Raw genomic sequence first — 6234 nt, forward strand, 5'->3', positions numbered from 1 at the left:
AATACTATGAACATACAATTGTGACTTTAATGTTAATAAATTTGAATCAAATGTCTAGATAAATTCATTGTTTGTCATTTTATAGTTATAGTTAAAGTATCTATATACATGCATACATACATACATGCCTAGGCCTTGGTCTAGGCCTAGGTTGACTGAACTTTCATGTTTTGTAAAGCATTAGAGTTAATATTAGTCTAAAATTTTTGAAAAAGACATGATATACCGTACATACCTGTATACGTACTATTTTGAATCTAAAAAAAACCTGTAAATGCGTGTGTTTACAGTAATAATTCAGATGAATTCCAAAATGGCGTATTTAGAAATTGGTTTGAAAATCTACGCTGGTTCCCGGCGTTTAAGGCTGTTCCAGTATAGTAATTAAACTGTTGTAATCTGGTTGTATATATAATATACAGGACGGCATAAGCCAGATTAGGATTATATACCCCTCGCATATTGCATTTTACAAAGACAGTCACCAGTCCTACATATATGAATATGATGACTGTAGAATAATGGGGTGGTAAGAAAACGTTCGTCTTACTATTCACTACAATAACAAGTTATTATCCAAGTTGCCACCCGGCATTTTGCAACATTGCCTTTTGACACCTAGGTCTGTTGCAAAACGGCCTTTACCACCGAATCCGTTATCATCATCCAAGGTCCGATGCCTCCCTTCATTTTGCCATATAGCCCTTTCTATCAGTAGTTCTGTTACCACACATTTTTTTATCCACTCATGCCGTAACTACACATAATAAGATAGGATGCATTATACAATTTTAACTGGCCATTCTTATCCATAATCAATCAAATTCACAGATTAATGGATTGGTTGATTACCAGATTTTGAACAAATCAATTGCGGTGAAAATAATAGAATACAACTTGAAATATGCAGAGATGGTATTGTTTAACATATTGTTTGTATTCTAGGTGGGTTATCTTTATTTTGTAAATGTAATTGATCAAGGGTACTAAATATGATAATCAATTAGACCCAACACGAAATTCTCTACATGAGCATTCCAATACTTTGGACAACTGTAAATACAAGGGTACTGAGGAATTTAATAACTTTGCAGAACAAATACCATCTCATGCACTCTCATTGTTCCATCTGAACATTAGAACCTTTCTAAAATATTGATGATCTGAAATAGTATTTATCCACATTAAAGCATACATTTTTATTATTGGAATTTCTGAGACCTTATTTATAACTCCCCATATTAGTAATTATACTGTTCATTCTAAAGACAGAATTGATCGAAGTGGAGGTGGTATACTGCCGTGATTCGGAAAAACGCATTATATCCATTTTTGAGAATTTTGAGATTTTTGGCTTAGGGGCATCCTATGGATGTAACCTATCATATGAATTGATCATATACCCCAAAAAATGTTTATAAATATGAAATTAATATGAGAGTTACGCATTATATCCATCCACCAAAGCAAAAAAATCCGGAAGGGTGCATTATATCCACTAAGCATTGAAGAGTGAGCAATCAACCAATCACAGAATACAATGATGAATATTTAATTAGTTCCCTAGCTGGTAGAAGGGCATAATAGGGTATAATACCAAGTTTGTTTTTAATCAGAGTACAATTAATAAAAGAAGAATGCATTGTTCTTCATCTTTTAAAGAATAAGTTGCAATATGACCATGACCAAATTGTGGCCATAATATACATTTTAGTCTGTAATATTAATAATTATTATAACTAAGACCATTCAACAAACAAAATAAAATACATACATATCAAACTTAAAAATGACTTTCCAATTAAGCCAAGGCTTGGAATTTAGATATAATACCTATGCTAAATTAACATTTAAAAAATTAAGCTATATTTAAATGAGTACACATTCTTATAATTTAAGGAAACAGAAATTCATAAATGGGCCTGAAGAAGTGTGTTTAGAAGTATTTATTTTTTGTTTATTAAATTGAAAGGCGTATATTCTTCATAGTAAATTTAAATAAACTGATTATTTATGTTGTAAAAACTTACTAACAGTGTTGTTGCTTGTTCTTTCTGTAGTGGTTAATGATAGTATTTAATTTAAATTTTAAATGTACCATACCATATTTTAGGTGAAATACAACATTTACTAAATCAGATCAGACACATTTTGTAAATATTTTATGATAGTGAATGCGATAATGTTGCTAAATAATATAAACAAAAACACCTAAGAAACTTAAGAAGTTATTTAAACATAATGGAATTTAAACCTCTAAAATCCTGGTGAAAATTCACTTTAATATGTTATTTTTCATAAGTGCTTAAGTAGAATAATGCATGCATTCTGCTGGCAAAACTGGATATAATGCTTAACATCAGATTTTTCATGCTTCATTGGCTTTTGTTTTAATTTGGAAAAGCGCATTATGTCCATTTTGACTGGGTTATAGAAAAAAATATATAAAAAAAGTACTTCAGTATGTTTTTCTGTTGTGTAGTTAGTACATTTACACACAAAAATCAATATAATTCATTTCCATAACAAAAGGCTAACAAGAAACGCGTTTTGCTCAATATCTTAAAACTATGATTTTGGCTTATAATGCGTTCTTAAAATGTAATCTTAGGTATTATTTATAGAGCACCTGGCTTAAATGTACATCATTTTACATCTGCTATTGAAGAAATTATAATAAAGATAAACGATGAAAATAAAAAGTGCTATATAATGGGTAATTATAACATTAACATATTAAATCATAATTGCCAAAACCCAACTGTGAATTTATTGAAAATATTATGTCAAACACTTTTTATCCATTGATATCTAAACATACACATATTTCTGAAAACTCTGACAATTTCATCGATTACATATTTACTATTGTAATTGACGACAATATTCTAAAGGTATCAGGTGTTCTAATAACTGACATATCTGATCATCTTCCGATATTCCACATCGGTTGTCTTGTTGAATTAAATAAGAGCAATGACATACATCATAAAACTAAATATGTAGTTAATGAACAAACCCTGAATGCTTTTAATGAAGAATTAACTGTAGTAGACTGATCTGTGGTCTACCAAAAAAAGTGATCCAAATGATGCTTATAACTGTTTTTATAATATTTATAGAATTGTACATGATAAGCATATACAGGTATGTATTAGAAATAAGTCTCGTAGAACCAAAAGGAGTAAACAACCCTGAATGAGCCCTAGCTTGGTAAAGTCGAGCCAGTGGAAGCATGTGTTATATAAAGGGTACTGTACCTAAAGAAGCCTAACATGACTAATAAAATAATTTATACTTGGTTTAGAAACGTATTTATTAATCTGTGTAGAATTGCAAAAAAAAAACAAAACAAAACAAAACAAAAAAAAAACAGTTTTACATTATTAAATTTGAACAAACAAAAGGTTAAGGCCTCAAGGGAGCCAACTTGCTATCCCAGATACCTTCTATTATAATAATGCACATGTAACTGGTAGTCAGAATATTGCTGATTTTTTCAACCATTATTTTGTAAACGTGGGTCCGGAAGTTGTAAAATCAATTATTTCGCGTACTGTTCAAATTGCGCCATCTGACTACTTGACTGGCAACCATTGTCACTCTTTCTTTTTAACATCTGTTGTAGAACAAGATGTTCATAATCGAAAGATCTTATGTTCATGATGTTATACGAAAACTAGCTCCCAACAAATGTTCAGGTTTTGATAACATAACGTCAAAAGTGGTCAACGGCTCAGCATTATCCATTTTAAAACCACCGACTTTTTTGTTAATCAGTCGTTTGTAAAAGGTATCGTACCAGATAATCTGAAAATTGCCTTTGTTTTGTTATTTTTGAAAGAGGTACACGTGATCCTTTTATAGATTATCGACCCTTATCTATCTTACCAATCTTTTCCAAAATTCTTGAACAAATTATGTATTCCAAAATATGCTTATTCTTAGATAAATACACTATCCTCAACGACCATCAATTTGGGTTTCGTGTAAACCATTCAATATCTGATGCCATTATGAATCTTATCTCCAACATTACGACGGCATTTGATAAATTCTTAGTCATTGTGTTTATGGATCTTTGTAAGGCCTTTGATGTTATTGATCATGATATTTTGCTTAAGAAGTTTCATCATTATGAATTCAGAGGTATTGCTTTACATTGGTTCTCCAGTTAAATAAGATCTAGGAAATAATTTCACTGTGAACTCATAATTATGAATCAAATCAAATCAAAGCATAACATGTGGCGTACCATCAAGGGTCAGTTATAGGCTTATTGCTGTTTCTAATTTATGTTAACAATATTCATGTGGTTAGTAATGTACAGGTACTTAAAACTGTGTCTTTTGCTGATGATACGACTGTTTTCCTATCAGGAGATAATCTTGATCAGCTGTTAACCGTTACAAACATTGATTAATCAATGCTTTCCCCTAAAAAAAGTGAAACTTAAGAGTCAATAAATTACAATCTCCTTGGATGACCGAATCGATTGCCAAGGCAATCCAGACTAAAAACAAGTTATATAGTAAATATCTAAAAAAAATCATCGAATAAAAATAAAATTAAATACACCAGATATAGAAACGTACTTACTAATATAATTAGAAAAAGAAAAAAAGAATATTTTAATAATAAATTCAAAAAAATAAAAATAATCTGAAAAGAAACATGGAAGGCCATTTATCAACTTCTTGGTAGAAGCAAAAAAACCTAACATAACGACTGACGTCATTGATAAATCAAAGACATACACAAACCCAAATGCAAAATCTGAAGCATTTAATACTTTTTTTGTTAACGTTGGGAAAAAATTAGCTGATAATCTAGAACAAGATAATCAGAAAAATAAGCCTAATCCAACGTCATATTTGACGGGTAACTATCTTAATTCAATGTTTTTTAGGCCTACAATCGAAGAAGAAATAATTATATATATTAATAAACTTGGGACAAATAAAGCACAAGCGCTAATTACATTAAACATAATTATATTTACTTTACTAAGCCTATTACACACATGATAAACGTTTCACTTACAACCGGTTGTTTCCCTGATGAATTAAAAATTGCGAAAACTATACCCGTATTCAAAAGTGGCGATAAACATAACATTGATAATTTTCGACCCATATCAATCTTACCCTGTCTTTCAAAAATATTCGAAAGAGTGGTCTGTGATCAGACTATTTGCTTTCTTAACAAATATCACATAATAAACAGTTCTCAATATGGTTTTCGGCAACAACACTCTACAATTCACGCCCTATTACAAACCATAGAAAAAATAACGTCAGCTATTGAAAACAAATCATTTATTATAGGTGTATTTTTAAACTTATCAAAAGCATTCGATACGATTGATCACAAATTACTTATTGACAAAATAAGATATTATGGCATACGGGGTGTTGTATTAGATTGGTACAAAAGTTACTTAGCCCACAGAACACAATATGTTGCTATAAAATCTGGGGAATCCGTAAAAAGAGAACTGATTCTCTTTTGTTCCTATTATTTATTAATGACATTTTTTCGGTGTGCAAAGATATAGAACTCATCATCTTTTCGGATGATACCAATATGTTTCTAAAACATAATGACCCTATATATGCATGTGATATGATGAACTATGAATTACACTGCCTGTCAGCATGGTTTAGAGCAAATAAGCTGACAGTCAACACCAAAAAAACAAAATATATCATATTTAGAGGCCGCAATAGTACATTTCAGTTTACTAATGTACAATTATCAATTAATAATTCTGTACTCGAAAGAGTAACTCATATAAAATTTCTAGGAGTTAATCTTGATGAATTTCTATCATTTCATAACCATATTGATGCCATCGCAAATAAAGTCTCAAAGGTAATAGGAATCTTGAATAAATTGAAATATTTGTTACCCTATTCAATAATGTTACAAATATATAAATCCATAATTCTCCCCGACTTAACATACGCAATAGTCGTATGGGGCCCCTTTAATCCAACAAAATTAAATAGGCTTCACATTCTCCAAAAGAAAGCACTTCGAATTATATGCAAAGTTCATTTTCATCATCCTTCAAAACCACTATTTTTACAAACTAATACATTAAATATATTTGATCTCTATGAAAAGCATATGGCAATATTACTCTTTCAATTTCATAATAAACAGCTTCCTATTACCTTTAATACATTTTTTCGCACAATTGAAGATACACATAACTATGGAACCAGAAAT

This window comes from Anneissia japonica, unplaced genomic scaffold (assembly GCF_011630105.1).
Source record: "Anneissia japonica isolate Jap-2015-1 unplaced genomic scaffold, ASM1163010v1 scaffold20385_len14660_cov109, whole genome shotgun sequence".
Taxonomy (NCBI): Eukaryota; Metazoa; Echinodermata; class Crinoidea; order Comatulida; family Comatulidae; genus Anneissia; species Anneissia japonica.